The sequence below is a fragment of the Callorhinus ursinus genome, unplaced genomic scaffold (genome assembly GCF_003265705.2).
Source record: "Callorhinus ursinus isolate GAN/ISIS: 27379988/994484 unplaced genomic scaffold, GSC_fseal_2.0 scaffold5, whole genome shotgun sequence".
NCBI lineage: Eukaryota > Metazoa > Chordata > Mammalia > Carnivora > Otariidae > Callorhinus > Callorhinus ursinus.
This window is the reverse complement of record NW_027397067.1, coordinates 3,175,370-3,197,211: the sequence shown is the minus strand read 5'-3', so window position 1 is coordinate 3,197,211 and position 21,842 is coordinate 3,175,370. Positions and strand designations below refer to the sequence as shown.

The window sequence follows — 21,842 nt, the reverse complement described above, 5'->3', positions numbered from 1 at the left end:
AAAGCTACAATTAGAGGTGATATAGCAGGTAAATAATCTGCCTGAAGATAATTGCAGGTAAATTTAAGAGCAAAATTTCTAGAACCCCTCCGCAGTCACACCCACTAATCCCACTGAGCTTGTAATTAGAAGTGCCTCACATCTATTACCTGCAAAGAACAGAAATATTGCCACCTAGGCAATTTATCAAGGAACAAGACTAATAGCTCTCCGTTTCTTCACCTGTTTTATGTCTTTCAGCAAATTTTCATACTTCCCTTCATATGGATCCCTCAGATTTATTTTTAGAAGTTTTCCTGTGTATTTTGTCTAATTTTTGTTTCGTCTGAAAAGTTTGGATTTGCTTGGGCATGATATATACTAAGATGAAACGCTCAGTGGGATTTTTGGGGAACAATTAAATTTGTCTAAAATATTCCTGTAATCATTCATGCAGCAACTACTGATTGAGAACCTGCCCTGTGACAAGCCCCCTCAGGACCTGTGCCTAAATCCTAAAGACAGAGGACCAAGACCTGGGGCCGTTTACACTACGTCATCAGAGGTCTTCTAGGATAAGACTGTGAGCAAGCAAAGCAGTAGGAAAGCAGCATCTCCACATGTACATTCTGAAGACATCAGGCCAAAGACATCAAAATTATAGTGTGCTTTGCTGATCTTTGACAAAAAGAGAAAGTTGAAAAAAAAAGAGAGAACGTTGCTCAATCCCAGATTTTCATCCAGTGAAGATAACACATGAGTTATGATTAAGGAAATATATTTGAAAAGTCATAAGAAAACAAATTACAAATTGTTAAAGGGAAGACCAAAAAAGTTTCACAAATTTTAACAAATGAAAGTGTAGTTCAAGAAACTGATTAATTTCAGTTGAGCTAAGTAAACAAGCCCATTGAAATAAAATTCCACATCAGAAATGGAAAGACCTGAAACAACCATATGGCCTGCAATTGTATTTCGACTAATCTTATTTTCTTAATGGCTTAAAGGTAAATTTAAAGTTAAATTAGGTTCAGAATGCAATTGGAAGTTAAATGGTGTGTAAATTAATAGTTCAATTTTTAAAGTAATAGCATTAGTTTGGATTTTGAAATAAACTGGTGAAAAACCACATATGTGCCCAATAAGAATGTTTTCAACTTTGTAAAACTTCATTAAAATTGCTTGCACCAAAACATAACAAGCAAACTAATGAAAGGGAAAAAGCAACAATACTAAGCACAAAATAATACAGCACGTTGACATCTTTCAGGAGGAGACACATTTAAAACAAAATAAAAGATGAATGTGGTTAATGGCAGAATGGCTTTTTATGTCTTTAAAAAAATAATGAAAAATAACCAATGAAAGAATAAGCAATGGTAAATGATACTTACTGTATATATTTACTGTTATAAATCAAATTCATTCTTCTGTCTTTTCCACTGCTGTTTTCTACATAAGAGTACAACATTTTCTTTACTATGTTTGTCTTTTTCTGTTCAAAGATCTTCCAATAAATTGGTACACAAGTCCTAGAAAGTACTAGTGACTAGCTAGACAGGGATAACAGTGTAAAGGCAACACGTAATAAGGATTACCGATCATGATACACAAAGTCCTGATATTAGAGTCTTTTCATTTTATCTTTTATTAAATATTGAAGCTAAAGCAGCTCCTATTTATCTTTCACTACTGATTTATAACATAAGGAAATAGACTTATGGACTCATACATTTTCTCTGTAAAGTCCGCACTATTTGTGACTGAAGATATTTTCATTCCAATAGGATAGACATAAACAAACTGAAAAATGTAGGGGAGAACAAAAAAAGGGAATTTAATCATTATTTTCAAGTTGTCATTGTATTATTATTATTATGAGTATTATTACTACCTTTATATCTCAAAAAAATGTTCACTGAATTAAAAAAAATCCAAGAAAATAAAAAGCCTATATGATGGGCGGATTATTTAAAGCTGAGAAAATAATATGAGAAACTGGATTCCGTAGACCTATTCCTCCAGTGAAAGCATCCTGGGAGCCATCTATACCTTGAGCACGTTAAGAAGAGAGTTGATATATATACATATGTATTTTTTTTTAATTGTCAAAATGAACTCCCTCATCTGAAAGTACTTCCCAGATTGGCTAAACAGCACATTCATGCATTTCAGCTTATGTGTAATTAAACTACCAGGGTACATACAGCAAAATTCACAATATCTACTTGCCCCATGTTCAAATATCCTGTAATGATTCTGAATATGTTTGTATCTCCCAAGACAAACTTTTGAAAGGATTTCCTAATATCCTATGAGATGCAGTTAAAAAAAATGAGTCACATATTTTTCTTGTAATTTATATGTACTTAGAACCTGTAATTTTGATAGGTCAAAACCACAGAAAGGCCTAGCAACTCAGTTTCAGTAAACTGGGCTTCAAATTAAATTGCTGTTTTATTTCTTAGGTTTATGTATTCAATCTTTTAGTTGTTCATTTGTTTGCCTCTAGACTCTTTTTAATGTAAAATTATAATTGCTTTTATTCTTTAAATATTTTAAACAAAAATAAGATTAAAAGTTTGATGCTTAATATCAACTTCCTGACATTAGTGAAAGAAGACTTTGTTTAAAGAAAATAGATATCTCAAAATATTTTAATTTATCACATTTTATTAGATTTGCAACATAGTCTAATTCCTTCATTTGAAAATTATGGCTCAGTCAGTGGAGCATGCAACTCCTGATCTCAGAGTTGTAAGTTCAAGCCCTATGTTGGATGTAAAGATTACTTATAAACAAAATCTTAAAAAAATAAAAAGTATTAAAAGAAAAAAAAAAGAAAATTACCTGCTAATATGCAAGGTTAACTATTTTATTGGATCATGGTATTTTAATAAATATTTGAAGGCTAGTAACCTAAAATTTAAATCTTTTGGAACTTTTGCAAATATAATAACCCTATCACTTTATATTTCTCCTTAGATTTGCATATTCTTTTTTTAAAAATTTTATTTATTTACTTGAGAGAGAGAGGGAGCACAAGCAGGAGGAAGGAGCAGAGGAGCAGAGGGAGAAGAAGTCTCCCCACTGAGCAGGGAGCCTGACACTGGGCTCGATCCCAGGACGCTAGGATAATGACTTAAGCTGAAAGCAGACGCTTAATCAACTGAGCCATCCAGGTACCCCTAAATTTGTCTATTCTATCAATACTTACTGAAGAATTACTATGTGCTAAGCATTGTCTTATGTACTTAAGATTGCAAAAAGGTTCATATTCTAACATTATAATACAAGGGATAATAAATAATAAGTTAATGCATCAGATTCATAATGGCTCTGAAGACAATAGAACATGCTGATGTGGGCAAGCATGTGTAGGAACAGAGAATATATATTTTTTTATTTAAAGATTTTATTTATTTGTCAGAGAGACAGCACCAGCAGAGGGAGTGGCAGGCAGAGGGAGAAGTAGCCTCCCTGTTGAGCAAGGGGCCTGATGCAATGTGGACTCAGTCCCAGGACCCTGGGATCATGACCTGAGCCGAAGGCAGATGCTTAACCAACTGAGCCACCCAGGCGTCCCAAGGGACAAAGAGTATTTTAGATATGGAGGTCAAAGTTAGGTTCATGAGAAGGTGATAAACTGAAATCAGAATTTGAAGGAACCAGCATGTAAGTATTTGGTCAGAGTCTTGCAGGCTGAAGAAATAGAGCAAGGAATGGCTCTGAAATGGGAATGAGCTGAATGTGTTCAAGGGCCAGAGAGACATCCATCAAGAAGGATGGAGTGGCCACAGGGAAGCACAGGGAGATGAAATCAGAGGAGTGGGCAGACCCAAATCATGCATGGCCACCCCGCTCTCAAGGGAAGTATGCAGTGAGAAGCTGTGGAGGGTGAGAGCATACTTCCAGATATGAAAAGATCACTTTTTCTAACACACAGATGATGGATTACGCTGTGGTTAGAAGTGAGGACGACAAGAAGTGCAAGCAGAAAAGTAAGGAGAGGATGCAGATGCCCATCAGGGGATGACAGTGGCTTGAACTAGGTGGGAGACATGAGAAAAGGAAATAGATTTACTATTTGTAGGCACAGAAGGCAGAACATCCTGATGGAGAGAAGAAAGGGATGAAGGAAAAGGTACATTTTGATGGCTAGGTTGGGGGCCTAAGAAACTGGGTTGATGCCATTTCCAGGGATTGAGGAGAAACTAAGTGTGAATATGGAAATCAAGGATTCTGTCTTAGTCATGTTCTACTTGGTAATGCAGAGAAACCATTAAGAATAGCTAATATTTGTTGAATGTTCAATTTATGCCAAGCACCATTTATGTTGCTTTATGTATTATCATATTATAATATCATATGTTCATAATAATCCTATGGTTAGATATTTTACAAATGAGAAAATGGAGCCATAAAAAGGTTACCCAGAGTTGTACAGCTTGTAAGTTGGTATACACAGAATTTGAACCCAAGCAGTCTGACTCAAGTTTGTGTTCTTATTCCCTGTGATATACCACACAGGCTCAGTGAGGAGAGCAGGACTTGAGATCTACACATTTGGAGGTCACCAGCACCCACAACAACCTTGGCATATATTTTCAACATTTTAAAACTACAATGAAGTTCATCCTTAAGCCTTGAAAATGAGATGGCTTCTGTCAGCATTTTTTTTAAGTTTTTATTTAAATTCCAGTTAGTTCACATATGATGTGATATTAATTTGAGGTGTACAATAGAATGATTCAACACTTCCATACAACACCCGGTGCTCATCACAGCAAGTGCCCTCCTTAATCCCCTCCCCTTCTTCACCCATCCCCCCACCCGTCCTACTGTCATTAAGCAGTCACAATCAAAGGAAAGGGAGCAATGATTTCCAGAAAGGGCTTATACAACTATAATGTGATCTGATAGAAACTACTTCTCCATACAAAGAATGTGTCAACCAGGCAGGATTTGGTCATAGATGTGGAAAGTGAAAGGGAGAGACGTCCGTTAGCCCCGGCAGTGTTCGCCCAGGAGACATGAGTCAACATTTTTAGTTTCAGTGGCCACTGGCAAGACAGTTGAGCATCCTGATCCTACAGTTCTCATTTCGTGGACTGGTGCTATTTAACACTTGAATCATCTTATTCATTTCCCTGTTTTCTTCTCTTCATGAATTCTCCTTATTATTATTTGCCTGCTGATACAAGACACATGACAGTGAATTCTCATTGTGAATAGACAAATGTATGGCCATGCACACATGAGTATTCTGGATACTTTGGAAATTCTGAGTATTTTTATTTGCTGATTTAATACATCCATCTCCCAAGTTTGGTTACTGTGGCAACCTCTAAAAAGTGTATCCACTTTAATTTTGCTAATAAAATTGGTTGTCTGAGATTGTAGATTAGAGGTTCCAACTCCAGACTATGGCATATTTACAACCTTACTGGTGCTTCACCTTGATGCCTCTTGAAAGACACCCAACAATCTTTTCCCTGGAGAAGCAAAAATCACTGTGATGTCACCATGAGGCTTAATATCAATACATGTATCTAAGGCATCTTGTAAATTTACCTACCTTGACAAAAGAATTAAATCTAAGTCTCTAGTCATTACTTAATTAGTCTGTAGTTAAGTGACTCTTCATATATATTATCTCCAGTTTCCTTACATTTGACCAAATTCATCATGAAACTGATGCAATTTGGGAAATATATAACATATAATATTATGTTACATATTCAAACAAATAATACAGAGAATGTATCAAAATGTGCAAATTCATTCATATTTATGATACGCAGTTTATGAATTAAACCAATATTTGTGGGCAGAACACCTTTCAAAGTTCTCAGAATTTCAAGAAAAATCAAATCCTAGTTGGGGTCAATCCTATTTTGCTGACTACAAGGGACTCACTTCAAATTCAAAGACACTGGTAAGTTGAAAGTAAAAGAACAGCAAAAAGACATAACATGCAAACATTAAAGAAAATAAAGCAGCTGTGGCAACATTAGTATTAGTATTCGGAACAAAAAAGGATATTTGCTAGAGGCAAAAAGGGATATTATATAACGACAAAAGGATCAATCCATTAGTAAGACATAACATTCTTAAATGTGTATGCATCAAGCAACATGTCCATAAAATGCTGGACAAAAATATTGACAGAGTTGAAAGAAAAAGTAAACAAATCCACAATTAGAGATTCCAACACGACTCTCAGCACCTGAGAAAACTGTAAAACAACATATCAGCATTACAAATGTGAGCAACGTAATCAACCAACCAGATCTAATTAATGTATATAGCATACTTTACCCAATAACAGCAAAAAGCACTTTTTTTCCCCAAAAACTAAATGAACATCCACCAAGAGGGATTGTATCCAGAACCATAAAACATACCTCAATAAATTTAAAAGAACACTTCCCAACTCATTTTATAAAGCCAATGTTACCCAGATAGCAAAACCAGACAATGACTGAACAAGATAAACCCTATTTCAAATATTCCCCTTGAACTTACATACAAAAGGAATCAACCAAATATTAGCCAACTGAATCAACCAATATATAAAAAGAATTATACACTCTGATTAAGTGGGATTTATTCCAGGTGTGAAAAGCTAATTCAACATGAAAAATTCAATCATTGCCATCCACCATATCAAATGATAAAAAAGAAAAATCGTATGACCATATTAATTGATATAAAAAACATTTGACATTCTCAAGACACATCCATGGAGGGAGAGGGAAAAACTCCAAGCAATCTAGACACAGAAGAAATATTTCAAGTAGAGAAAGAGCATTTACAAAATTTACAGCTAACAATACACATAATGTTTAGAGACCAAATGCCTTTCCCCTAAGATGAACAAGCAAGAATGGCTCTTCTCACCACTTTTATCAACACAGTGCTGAAAGTTCTAAGTTCAAGCATCTGCAATAAGGGGGCAAAGGGCGAATGGACAAAAGAAAGACCCCTACTTCACACCATCTAAAAACTTTAACTTAGGGGAGCCTGGGTGGCTCTGATGGTGAAGCATCTGTCTTCAGCTCAGGTCATGATCTCCAGGTCCTGGGATCGAGCCCCATGTTGGGCTCCCTGCTCTGTGGGGAGTCTGCTTCTCCTCCCTCTGCCTCTCCTCCTGCTTATGTTCTCTCTCTCTCTCTCTCTCTCTCTGTATCTCTCTGTTTCAAGTGAATAAAAATCTTTAAAAAAATAAAAACTTTAACTTAAAATGGATCAAAAACTTAAATGTGAGAGCTAAGGTGATGGAGGAAAACATAGGTGTAAACCCTGTGAGTTTGGCTAATAAGACAATGATTTCTTAGATAGAACACAAAAAAGTACAAGCCACAAAAGATAAAATAAACTGGTTATCATCAAAATTAAAAATGTTTTACTTCAAAGGACACCATTAAGAAATTAAAAATATAGCCCACAGAATGAGAAAAAAAATTTTTTTTACAAATCATGTATCTGATAAGGCACTTGTATCTAGAATATAGAAGGAATAATTAGTACTCAATAATAAACAAATGACCCAATTTTCTTTAAATGGGCAAATGATCTCAATAGATATTTCTCCAAAGAATATACACAAAGGACAATAAGTACATGAAAATATGCTCAGCATCATTAACCATCAGGAACATGCAAATCAAAACCATGAGTTACCACTTCATACTCACTAGGATGACTACAATCAACAACACAGAAAATAACATGCATTGACGAGGACACACAGACATTGGAATACTCACACAATTCTGGTGAGAATGAAGATGTTACTATTGCTTTGGGAAATCCAGTTCTTCAAATGGTTAAATATTAGAGTTACAATATGATCCAAAAATTCCCACTCCAAGACATAGCCAAGATAAATGAAAACATATTCACACAAAAATTGTACACAAATATTCATAGCAAGATTATTCATAATAACCAAAAATGCAGACAACCCCAATGTCCACCAAATGATGAACAATGGAATGTTAATTCAATCACTTTAAAAACCTGATACTCTAGGGCGCCAGGGTGGCTCAGTTGGTTAAGCGACTGCCTTCGGCTCAGGTCATGATCCTGGAGTCCCGGGATCGAGTCCCACATCAGGCTCCCTGCTCGGCAGGGAGTCTGCTTCTCCCTCTGACCCTCTTCCCTCTTGTGCTCTCTATCTCTCTCATTCTCTCTCTCTCAAATAAGTAAATAAATCTTTAAAAAAATAAAATAAAATAAAAATAAAAACCTGATACTCTCTCCAACATGGATGAACCTGGAAAATATTACACTAAGTGAAATAAGCAAATCACAAGGGACCACATAATTCATGATTCATTTGTAAGGAAGTCCCAGAATAGGTAGAACTATAGAAAGAAGAAAGTATAGTGGCTGCCTGATGCTTAGGGAATTGGAAGGACTGGGGGAGGGAGGGGTGATGGCTGGGAGTGCAGTTTCTTTTTTGGGTAATGAAAATGTCCTAAATTTGAATGTGTTGATGAATGCATAACTCCATGAATATACTAAAAGCCATGAATTGTATGTTTCAATGGGAGAGTTGTGTTTTTTTAATTTTTTACTTTAATTTCAGACAAATGGGTGAATTGTATGGAATATGAACTATATCTCAATAAAGCTATTAAAATAAAAACTAAAGCTAAGCTTATTTAACAGGCAACTTCCATACAATCCAGCAACTGTAATCTTGAAATTTATCCTAGCAAAATAAAAACTTCTGTTCATACAAAAAAATTAAATGCATGTTTATAGCAGCTTTATTTGTAAAAGCCAAAAGCTAGAAACAATCCAGATGTCCTTCAATGGATGAATGGTTAAACAAGCTATGGTAACTCCTTACCAGGGAATACTATTCAGAAATAAAAAGGAAGAAATTACTGACACACATAACAGCTTATATGAACGTCAAGGGAATGATACTGAAAGAAAATCCTAAAAAGTTGCACACCATATGATTCCATTTATATAACATTCTTGAAATGACAAAGTTATAAAAATGGAGAACAATTTATTGCCTGCCAGAGTTAGGGGGGCCTGTGGAAAGGGGTAAGAGAGAGGTTGGGATGGTTATCAAAGCACAAAAGCAAGGATCCCTCTAGTGATGAAACTTTGTATATTGACTCAGATGATATACTCAAGAATCTGTACTCAAGATAAAATTGTGTAGCACCAAAGATGCACACACACATACATATAGTAAAACTGCAATTATCTGTGAAAGATCAGTTGACCGTATCAATGTTAGTATCCTGGTTATTTGACTATACTGTCATTTGTCATTGTCATTGTTACCAGTGGGGGAAACTGGGTAAAGGATACACAAGATCATCTACATCAATTATTTCAACTGCGTGTCAGTCTATAATTATCTCAAAATTAAAAGTTTACTTAAGAAATCAGAGGTAGCTGTAGAAAGAAGAGAGGACTGTGTGTAAAGTCATATGTTTTCTAGACTCTGACCTATCCCTTACTTAGCTGTGCCACCTCAAACAATTCACTTTATCATTTTAGGCTTCAGTTTTCTTGTAAGAAAAGGAAGGATTTAGATAAGATACATGGTTTCCAGGCCATATGATAATTATAATTATTTTACACCGCAAAACATTTCATAGACCCTTCCCCACTCTCCCCCACTGCTATGATCATCACTCTATTTAGGAACCACTGATGGAGATTTTCACATTAAAAAAAAATTCTATTCTGTGTGTCTCTGCTTTTATTAATTGCATAAACATCTACATACACTAGAAAAAGTATAGTGTGTCATGAAAATGTCATTCATCTATTCTACAGAACATGTGTACAGCCTTTGTGGGTCCTAGGGCCCCTTGCTATAGCTCCTCAGCCCTATGGGGTCCGCAGTTTATGGTGCACAAATTTTAAAAGTTAGAATACAAAATCTCAAATGTCTCTTCCAGACCTAGAATTCCAAGGTACCGATTTAGATTTTTCAACCGTACACATTTACACCACCAGCCACAAAGAGTTTGCATATGAATCATTTTTCCAATATGTGTAAGTACCTTATCATTATCCAAAAGACAAGTCATGAGTCAGAACTTTTTTGTGCATATCATTCCCTAAGTTGATCATGAATCCTGGAATCCTGAAATAGGAACCATGGCCCTGAGATGTGACATTCCTATAACATCCAGGCCATAGAAGGGACACAGCCAAATGCTGCTGAGCAACAAACACAGGGAGGGCACAGCCTCAGTTCACAGGTCACTCACAGTTTAAAACAACAGGAGAAAGCTCGTGTTTACACCTTATCCTATGGATATAGTGCTGTAGACACCAGCAACTGCCTTATGTGTTTAATCCTTAAAGAAATCCTGCTAAGTACACATTATCTCCATTTTACTGACACTGACGCTTGAGGAGTTCATATAATTCGCCCAGATAAGTACCAGACCTTACATTTGACCTTAGTTCTCTCTAATTTTAGAGCCCACAGACCTTCTGCTGCACTGTGGCAGCTCATATGAAATTAAAAAGACTTAAAAAAAATAAAAAAAGAACCAAGGCTTCAAAAGGAGAAAAAAGCAAAAATGTACAGGCTCAGCCAAGGCACATGTCCCAGCAAGATATCATCAGTTTAGCACATTTTACTGTCAGGCATCCTGACTTCCATCTATGGGCTGAACTTATTTTTGACAGCTACATTTTGGTTGACTAATGCAACAAAAGATGAAAGAACGCCTATGACAAAATAACCTATCTTTGGCAAGGATAACACCACATTATGAGTATACAATTCCTTCCTCCCCCCCCAAAAAAAAGAGAAGGGAAGGAAAAAAGAGAGAGAGAGACAGACGGACAGAGAGACAAAAAGAAAGAGGGAGGGAGGGAAGAAGAAAGGGAAAGCCACCCACGTAATCAATCCCTTAGTAACAATCACAGTTCTAAATATTTCCTCTAAATTATGTCTTGCTGAATCACCACAGAAATGCACAATGAAATAGAGCTGTCTATATCACCTGCTGTGACAATATATTGCTAGACATAACAAATTTATTAGGTTAAACCTCAAAATGCAATGCGACTGACATGGTCAGCCTCTTGAACTGAGACTGGAGGCTCAGTGAGAATCTGTAAGCTTGCTTGTTTATTTCACAGTGAAGCCTGTCCACCCTTGATCCGAATACATATAGTCCAATGCACTACCGTTTGGGTAATCCCCTATTGCTCCGTGGAGCCCACTCACTCATTTGTCTTACTTGACACTGTTGGAAGGAGATGCTTGCTAATGATAGCTAACATCGACTGTGATCTTGTGCCACACAATGTCCCACACATCTTACCTACAGTAAAACATACAACAACCTAGGAAGAAAGCACTATTATTATTATCCCTATCTGACTAAGAATGTGATGGCTTGCACAGAGAGGTAAGAAACCTGCCTCATATAATTCGCAAACAGATTCGAACCCAAGCAATTAGCTCTGGTGCCTGCAAATTTAACCATTTGGCTGTATATTTTGCATGTCATCCTTGCGCAGGGGCCATGCTAATCTTCTCTGTATCGTTCCAATTTTAGTATATGTGCTGCCGAAGCGAGCACTTGGCTGTATATTTTGAAAGCTCTTTCCCAACTTCTGACTTCACTATTTGCCATAGCTTTTCTGCTGTGTCATATGGCTGGCAATCATGAAAAAAATGAGAGATGAGTTTCCATAGTGATAGGAGGATGTAGCCCCAAGTAAGGGGCTGGTTCTTCTCCTTCAGAGAAAAGCACCTAAGGTTAGTGCTAAGTCCAAAATTTCTACACCCATTCAGCTTTGTCCTTCATGATTGAGCTCAATGTCTTATATGTAGAATACATGGTCTTCCACTAACTTGCTCTCACCAGGTCCTTATTCAAACCTAAGAACAGAGAATCCTTAGATTAAGCTGGAGGACCCAGAGAACAAAGAAGATCATGAGGTTGATGGAAATCCATGGTTTCTCTATTGTGAAGTGAAACAATAAAAGGCTATTTTCAAATTCAATCTGACAATTCAAAATGCATGTACAGGAAGGCAATGATTCATTTTTTCCCTCCCTTGGAGCTGCTTCCAAGCCCTTAAAAAGAGAAAGGACAGAAAAATGGGGTCAAAGAGATTGTCTGGCATGGTATACCATCCATTGTTTTCAGTAAGTAGACAGTAAAATTTATTTTCTAAAAGAAAGGGGGACTATCAAATCTATACAAAAAGAAATTTTTAAAAAGTTACAAAATATATTGATGGGCGTATCTCTCTAAGTTTAGCTTAGAAATGGTGCAAATAACTTCTTACATGAGAGAAAAAGGATGAATTGTAAGTTATGTCAAACCTCAGAGATATCCTTTCTCAAGGGTGAGTGAGGATGAGAGAGGTTCTTTGAGCAAAGGTGGGAAAGAGAAGAACCACCTACTACATTGGCATGCTTTACATACATTTCTTTTTATCCTCAGTCAATATTCTGAAATGTTATCATGCCTGTTACAGATGAGAAAAATGAGAGTCAGAGATGTTAATAAGCTTCCCACACAGGAAAAAACATCTGTTTTCCTCCCTACCCCACACTTTCCAGCACTATGGAGGCCCCTGACATGGACTTCTTCACTATAAAACCAAGGAGCAGAGAAACGAGAGCATTAATGTGTTTTTCAAAGTTTATTGAAAACCTGGAAGGTATCTTTCAGAGAGTATTGCATTCATTCATTCAAAAAATATCTACTGGACATGAGATTTTTTTCAAAGGAAGCTCTAATGAAATAGGAGTGACCCCTATTCTCCCAGATATAACATGGTATACAGAATAGAGAAAACTAAACACATAATTACAATAAAGTATTAAGGAGGTTTATAGCAAGAACACCACACCAGGATGGGGGAGGTCAGAGAAAGATTCCTAGAAGCAGTAGCAGCTCACTCAACTCCTGAGTACTCAGTACATATTAGCTAGTTGGGACCATGGAAGCAGTTGACATCAATACAGGAAAGAGAGTGAGTCACAGTGGCAAGTTTGAAATGACAAGGTCTGCATCCATTTGAAGAATGTAAGAGGTCATTGTACATCCACCATAGGGGTGAAAGAAGTTAAAAGAACTGATGGCTGGGAAGGTGGGCAGGGAGCAGGTTATTCAAGAACCACATCAAGAAACTTGGACATTAACCTGAAAAATGGAAGACACTGAATAATGCTCAGATGAGAATAAGCATTCTGGCAACAGCATAACAAATGATTTTATGGAAACAAAGTTGGAAACAGCTTAAGAGTTTGCTGAGTACTCTAGGTATGAGAAGATGGTGGATTGGGCAAGGATGGTTGGGAGAAAACTGGAGAGATTCACAATTTCTTTAAAAGAAAAAACACAGAACCTGGTGATGGACAGGATGTAGAATATAAGGAGGTGAAGAGTGTTCAAAAATAATGTCTAGGTGTCTGGCTTGGGCAACTGGATAAATCTGCCTATCCTAAACATTTTATATAAATGCAATTATACAATACCTGGCCTTTTGTGAATATCTTCTTTCATTTAGCTTTATGTTTTCAAGGTTCATCCATGTTCTAACATGTATCAATGATTCATCCTTTTGTATTGACAAATAATATTACACTATGGACAACCACATTTTGTTTATATTTTCATCAGTAAATGGGTATTTGGATTGTTTCCACTTTGTGACTCTTATGTATAATGCTCCTATAAATCTTTTTGTGAAAGTAGTGTGTGGAAATGTTTTCATTTATCTTGCCATATACATAGAAGTCAAATCACTGGGTCATTTGGAACTCTAGGTTAACCATGTAGAGGCCAAAAGGTTGTCCAAAGTGGCTGCACCATTTGACATGCCCATCAGCAATGCAGGATTATTCAAATTTCTCCACATATAGACCAACATTTGTTGTTGTTGGGTTTTGACTGTAGCTATCCTAGTGGGTATTAAATGGTATTTTAATGTAGTTTTGATTTGCATTTCAAAGGCAATTAATGATGTTAACTATACTTCCATGTGCTTATTGGCCATGTGTATATATTCTTTTGGAGAAATGTACATTCAACTTTTTCCCTTTTAAAATCTGAGTTATCTTTTTATTGTGGAGTTAAAAGTTTATTTATATATTCTGTATCATAGATCCATCAAAAAATAATTGGCAAATATTTTCTTTAATTTGTAGAGTTTGGTATTTTTTTATATTCTTCATAGTGTTCACTGAAGGAAAAAGTGTTTTTGTAATTTTAATAGAACACAGCTTATATATTTTTTAACATTTTGCTTATGATTTTGGTTAAGAAAATATTGCCTAACATAGGGCATGAATATTCTCAAGTTTTCCTTCAAGTTTTATAAGTTTAGCTCTTACATTTAGGTCTATAATCCATTTTGAGTTATATTATAGATAGAGGATAGATAGATGGTAGATAGATACAGAAATCACATATATATCAGATCTTCCTTATCCATTTGTTATCAGTGGATGCTTAGGTTGCTTCTGTATCTCGGCTATTGTCAAAAATGCTGCAGTAAACATAAGGGTGCATATATCTTTTCAAATTAGTGTTTTCATTTTCTTTGGGTAAATACTCAGTAGTGGAATTACTGGATCATATGGCATTTCCACCTTTAGTTTCTAGAGAAACCTCCATACTGCTTTCCACAGTGGCTGTACCAATTTACATTCCCACCAATAATATATAAGAATTCCTGTTTCTCCACATCTTTGTCAACACGTGTTACTTTCATCTTTTTATTTTAGCCATTCTGACAGGTGTAAGGTGATATCTCATTGTATTTTAATTTGCATTTTCCTGATGATTAGTGATATTGAGAATCATATATTTGTAAAAATGTCTATTCAGGTCCTCTGCCCATTTCTTAATCAGACTGTTTGGTTTTTTTGTGTGTGTATGTTTGTGTGTGTTGAGTTGTATAAATTCCTAATACATTTTGGGTATTAACCTCTTATCAGATATGTCATTTGTAAATGTCTTCTCACATTCAGTAGGTTGTTTTTTTGCTTTATTGATAGTTTTCTTCACTGTAAAAATACAGAGAACAAACTGATGGTTGCCAGGAGGAAGTGGATGGGGAGATGGGTAAAATGGGTGAATGGGAGAGGGAGATGCAGGCTTCCAGTTATGGAATGAATAAATCTGGGGACAAAAATTGGGGAATGTAATTGATGATACTATAATAGCATTGTATAGTGACAGATGGTAGGTACACTTATGGTAAGCATAGCATAACATATAGAGATGTTGAATCACAGTGTTGCACACCTGAAACTAATGTAACATTGGGTGTCAACTATACTCAAATTAAAAAAAAAGATTAAATAAAATAAGTGGGCACCGGGTGGCTCAGTCTGTTGAGCCTCAGACTCTTGATTTTGGCTCAGTCATGATTATGGGGTCCTAGGATCAGGCCCCGCTTTGAGCTCCACACTCAGCTGGAGTCTGTTTCTCCCTCTGCCTCTCCCCCTTGTCATGCACTCTCTCTCTCACTCTTGTCAAATACACAAATAAAATCTTTTTTTAAATTAAAAATAATTAATTAAATAAAATTATAAAAATAAAGGGCCTGTAGCATCTGGGGATTAATAAAATCATACAGGTTTCCATGATAAACCCTTATCTGGAATCTTGATTTGTATCATGCAGAGATACAAATGTAAGAAATCAGCAGTAACAAAACAAATTTTATTTATTTATTTTTTATAATGTTTTTTTGTTTGTTTTTTTAGATTTTATTTATTTATTTGACAGAGAGAGAGAGAGACAGCAAGAGAGGGAACACAAGCCAAGGGAGAAGCAGGCTTCCTGCAGAGCAGGGAGCCCTATGTGGGACTCGATCCCAGGACTCCGGGATCATGACCTGAGCCGAAGGCAGTCGCTTAACCAACTGAGCCACCCAGGCGCCCAACAAAACAAATTTTAAAAAGTCCACAAGCAACAGGTATTACTTTATAAACATAAACAATGCTTAAAAAAAAGAAAGAAAGAAAAGAAAGCCAGGTTTAAAAGAACTGAGATAAATTGGCCTTTAATGTGAGATTTTATGTTCATCTGGCCAGTAGTTAAGCTGTTCTTCCTGTTAGAGCTGTTAGTGTCAGTGGCTTAAATTCCTGTGGTGTCCTTGTATTTCTCTCCCCTGTGGTATCTGGATTTCCCTAAAACTTAAAGAAAATCAGATATGCAGTTCTTTCGGTTGTATTCCTGTTATTATACAGGAGCCCTATTGGTGTGGTAGTAAGGTGTGGGGGTAGGAGAAGTGTTCTTTAGACTTATGATTTAATGTCAGTCTTTAGGTGAGCTTGTGGCCCTGTGCTGTGTGACCTGCACAAGAGTCTTTTTATATTTCCCCGCCCCTCAGGTAGAAACAAAGGCTGTAGTGGGCTGGAGTTGGGAATTTCCCTTCCCTCAAGTCAGTAAGTCTCTGGTAAAGCCCTAGTCTGTAGTAGAACTCTTTCCCTTGAAGGCAGGTCTTAAGAACATAATTTTCTGGGCATACTTCAAAATGGCTACTTTTCCCTTCCTTTGCGAGCAGCACGAGGACATTTTTTCTCATCTAATAGGGATCCTCAAGGTAAAACTCAGAAAAATATTGGGGTTGGGGGTCTTACAAAACTGAACACCTTTGGAATTTTTAACTCGCAACTATCCACACTGATCCCCCAGTAATCCATTAATCATAATTTAAATTTTCCTACCCAGTACTAATTCTAACTGAGGTTACTGCTCCTGGTCTTCTGCTGTGGTAAGCTGTGATTATCTGTATCTGCCTATTTGTCTCTCCAATTTAGAGGGCACTGTTTTGTTTTGTGACCTCAATTCTCTGATGGGTAAAAATAGTTGTTGATTTTTAATTTATTCAATTATTTTTTCTCCTGAGAATGGAAGTAATGATTTCCAAGCTCCTTACTTGCCAAAGCAGAAACCAGAAGTCATTTGTATTCATTTTTATTTATTTTTTCTTACTGTTCCTCATATAAATAATATGTTAATGCATCTTGAAATTCACTGATGGTTTCTGCTGCCAACACAAATCTGCTCTTTAACCTCACTAGCAAATTTTTTATTAAAGTTATTCTACTTTTTATCTCTAGAATACCTATTAGATTCTTTAGAAATAATTTATATCTCTTTTTTTATAATTTCTGTTGGTGAGACATCATTTTCATACTTTCCTTTAATTTGTCAGATATAATATCCTTAAGATTTCTAAAATATATTTATAATTGCTGATTTAAAGGCTTCACTCAATAATTCTATCTGGACTTCCTCAGGAATAGTTTCTATTGACTGATTTTCTTCCTGGTATTGGGTTATTGGGCTATTTCTTGTATGTCTTATAAATTTTGGTGAAAATTGAACATTTAAAATAATATAATATGGCAATTCTCTAAACTAATCCCCCATATCTTCAAGATTTGTTGTTTCTGGAATACCTGGGTGGCTCAGTCGGTTAAGCATCTGCCTTCGGCTCAGGTCATGATCCCGGGGTCCTAGAATTGAGCCCCACATTGGGCTCTCTGCTCGGTGGGGAGCCTACTTTTCCCTCTCCCCCTGCCTCCCCCTCCCCTGCTTGTGGACACACACACACTCTCTCTCTATGACATATAAATAAATAAAATCTTAAAAAAAATTGTTGTTTTTGTTTGCTGCTGTTATTGTTTTGTTTTTTTCTGGACATTCCTAGACTAATTATGTGATATCTATATTCTTTTTTGTGTGTGGCCACTTAATTCTCAGCTCAGTGTACGTATTTGTGTGTGTGTGCATGTGCACACATGTTTGTGTTGTGGCATGCTTCCAATGTTATGGCAGTTTAAAACTCTCTCATAGCCTTTACTTTCTGCTTGTGGAGAGCCTCAGAGTCAGCCAAAGATGAGAGAATGGGGCCTTCTCAGGTCTTTCCTGGGCATATGCCCAGCCTTGATGATACAGATAGTATTCTAGACCTCCAGAAATATATTGGAGCTTTTCAAAGCCCTGTATAGACATCTTATCTCCCAGATTTCCTTTTTAAGTTTTTTGACCAGCCTCTTGTTTGCCCCATTGGTACTGCTGGCACGGACAGTTACAATGTTAAACAAATGTCATTGATTGCCTTCAACAAACATCCTGGGAAAAAGGCTTTTCACTGTGCAAATTCTGAGTCAGATCAAATAAAACTAGATCCTGTCAAAGAGGAATTTTCCAGGGAGCTATCAGACAAATCAAGTACTAACAGTTTTCTGTGGATGGGGCTTCCTTAGGAATCTGCTGTCCTCTCTTCTAGTGGTAGCTATGCTGTGAATTTTCACATCTACCGTGGTTGCGAGGCGGCTGGTCTTCCAGGATAGCATGGAAGTTGAGATAAAAAATGAAAATACAGCAGTTAACATGCAGAAAGGTCACGGCTTTTGATGAGAGTCAATCATTTTATTGAAATGTTATAAGCCACTGATTAATGTCCAGACTTTTGGAAAAGTTAATTTTGACAATTTTTGCCAGTGTTCTCCTGTTCTTTTAGAGGGGTCCTTCCTTTTATGAGGACATGGATTTCAAAGGGTCCTTACTTTGCCATTATAGAAGTGCTTTTACATATTTTTAAATGTTTAAATTTATATTCTATATATATATAGATTCTCTATTTTATTTATATTTATATTAAACATTACATTTGATATTAAATCTAATATATTTATATTATATATTGTATACATTTACTATTTAATGTAAGTCAAATTATATATTTATATATTTATATTTTATACTAATTACATATCTATATATTCTATACCTATTTACATATATATATACTTCATATATTTATACATATATTTTTTCTCATATGTGTATATAAAGAATATACTTGTATAGACGAAACATGTGTAAAAATTACCAGGGCTGTGTAACTGTGTAACTTCTGAGAAAACTTTCCTGAAATCCACAGATAAAATTAGTCATTCCAGTTTCTGTGACCCACTGTGTTATGTAAATACTTCTCTTGCAGGGCTTGAGTTATTTTGTGTTACATATGTTTCTGTCTGGTTATTTTCTCTGTCTTTAAACTGTAAACTCGTTGAGAACAGGACCTTGCCTTATCTTTGTGTGTTCACAACACAACACATAAGGAAAGAAATAGATATTCAATGGTGACTGAACACTGATTACTCTTTGGAAAATACTTCCCATCCCTAATGTATCTTCTTGAGACCAACTTACAGTTTTTTGTATCTTCAAACTTTACAATTACTTATAAATCCACATTATTTTGAAACAGGAAAAGGAATTCTTGAGACTTGGGCAAACTTTGGGGATGAAAAGGTAAATCAGAAATCAGTTCTTTCACTCAAGAAAACTGTATGTTGGTGGAGCCTGGGTGGCTGTATGTTTTTCTAAAGGCAATAAGGCACACTATAAATAATGGCAATTACAGTTAGAAAGTAGCAGGGGGCAAAGAAAAGTAAAATATTAAAAACACAAAAGAAATCTACACACACACAACACAGAGAGAGACTCAGGAAAATCATCCGTGCATTCATTCATTTTACAAATGCTAAAGCTTTATTGATTCATGTGACAGAGCTCTTGCCTTCAAGAAGCTTAAATGGCACACTGTGAGAATCAGACACCAGACAGCTATGGTGTAAAGAATAAGTAAAAGATAGATAAATAGATAGATGATAGATAGATAGATAGATAGATAGATAGATAGATAGATGACAGATGATAGATAGATAGATAGATAGATAGATAGATAGATAGATAATAGATAGATAGATGATATATAGATAAAAATAAAGAATAAGTAAATAAAAATGCAAGTTAGCACGTGAAAGTAAAATGTAGTTGGCAACATCACCATTTATAACAACGCTAAACTAATTTTAAGTCAAAAATAAAATATTAAGGTCAAAAAGTCAATATTAAGGTAAAAAAAAAGCAAGTTTATTATATCACCAGTGTTCACCTAATTCATGTATGAGGCATATGTTACAAAAATAAAACTAATGAATTGACTAAAAAACTAATATCACCATTTTCATTTAATATTTGCTTTAAAAAAGATTTATTTATTTATTTTAGAGACAGAGAGGATGAGGGGAAGAGGGGCAGAGAGAGAGAATCTCAAGTAGACTCCCAGCTGAGCATGGAGCCTGATAAGCGGCTCCATCTCACAACCCTGAGATCATGACCTAAACCAAAACCAAGAGTTGGATACTCAACTGACTGAGCCACCCAGGTGCCCCTGCTTTTTTTTTTTTAATTAGGAGTTGACACTCTTTATCATAAATATAATGTTGAAATAAGCTAAACTTAAAAAAAATCTATTTAAATAAATCACTATTTTAAAAGGAGAAAAGACAATAAACAGAATATACTAAAACAAATGAGCACATTTGGAGGTGAGACATAGTAAATCAGGTGAAGGCAACACTGCACACCAAGATTGCAGATATTCCTCCTGTTCTGCGGCTCTGTACACTGCCGGTAATAGTAGACTCAAGACAGGAAGTCCGGATCCTCATTTCATGTGTGCAACTGTTTAACTCTGAATCCCGTGCATTTCACCTTTCTGTTTGCTGAGTTTAGTCTCTTACTGTAATTATCTTCAAAGTTTCAAATTTTCCTTTATCCCAATACTTCTAGAACTATTTTAAACCCTCAGATTAGAGTAGGATAAACTAAAATTCAGAGAAGTTTAAAAATTTGCTTGAAACTTCTTAGCTGGTTGACTGAAGGAAATTGTTCTGATAAATAAAACAATGTATCTGTAATACCCTTACCTATGAATGCCAACATTAAAGCTATTTTACTTATATTTTATTATGATTATTAGTGATTTATTGTTTCCGGTGCGCCAAGTTCTGAAATAAATCCATTACATGGGCTTTCTCATTTAATCCTCTAATCAGTGTTTTATAATGGGTAATATTATCCAATTTTAAAGCAGAAGAAACTAAGACTCTGATCCTTAATTCTTAAATAAAAACCCAGGGTTATCAAATGTGCCTGATTTAATTTTTAAAAAAATAATAATACCAAACACCTGTTAATGCAGATTCTTTGCCTAGAATCTTTAAGGTGTGGGGAATGTTTATTTCAACATACGCTTCCCAAGGTCATTTTCACAGACAAGTGCAGGAAACACTAGATAAGCTTTGATGTCACCACTTCTTTGAGGGAGAAGAGTGGGAGAAAACTTTGTGTTTAGCTTATTAGAAAACACAAAAGAAATGATAGTTATTTGGTTAAAATCAGGAATAGAATTTTTCCTAAAATGCCAATTATTTCTCCTATCAATTTGCCACAAGAAACATACTTTATTCTGGTCATGTGACGAAAATAGCTTTTTATGATTTCCTAGTACCTTTTTTTAAATACTTATTTATCTTAGAGAGAGAGAGAGAGATTGAGAATGACTAGGAGGGGCAGAGGGAGAAGAAGAGAATCTCAAGCAGACTTTGTTCTGAGCCCAGAACCTGACTCAGGGCTCGACCCCACGACCTGAAGATCATGACCTGAGTTGAAACCCAGAGTCAGACTCTTAACTGACTGTACCACCCAGGTGCCCCTGGCTTCCTAATATCTTTTAATTTAGAATCTTTCCTAGGGCTTAAACTTTATCTCTCATATTGTACATAAAGCCACTTTTTTTAATAAAAATTTTTAAATTCATAATTTTAAAGTGGCTCTGTGTATAGATAATATTTACAGTTCTATGCTGAACTCAAAATTATATTTCTTTTAGCCTTTTTTTTATGTATTCTAGCAAAATCTTATACTCCTAAGACCTAGAATGTGAGTAAAAAAACCTAGAATTATGACACTCAGAAATAAATTATTTATCCTTATGAAATAAATGACACTTAAAATTTG

General features: G+C 35.6%; 1 protein-coding gene and 1 non-coding gene across 3 annotated transcripts in view; both read right to left on the bottom strand.

Moving 5' to 3' along the window:
• Positions 1–21,842, bottom strand: part of SNTG1 (syntrophin gamma 1) — a 957,083-nt gene that overhangs the window by 787,724 nt on the left and 147,517 nt on the right. The gene's annotated exons all lie outside the window — the stretch shown is intronic.
• LOC112823775 (U6 spliceosomal RNA) lies at positions 11,461–11,567 on the bottom strand. The gene has a single exon (XR_003208133.1). It is a non-coding gene; the product is annotated as a U6 spliceosomal RNA (small nuclear RNA).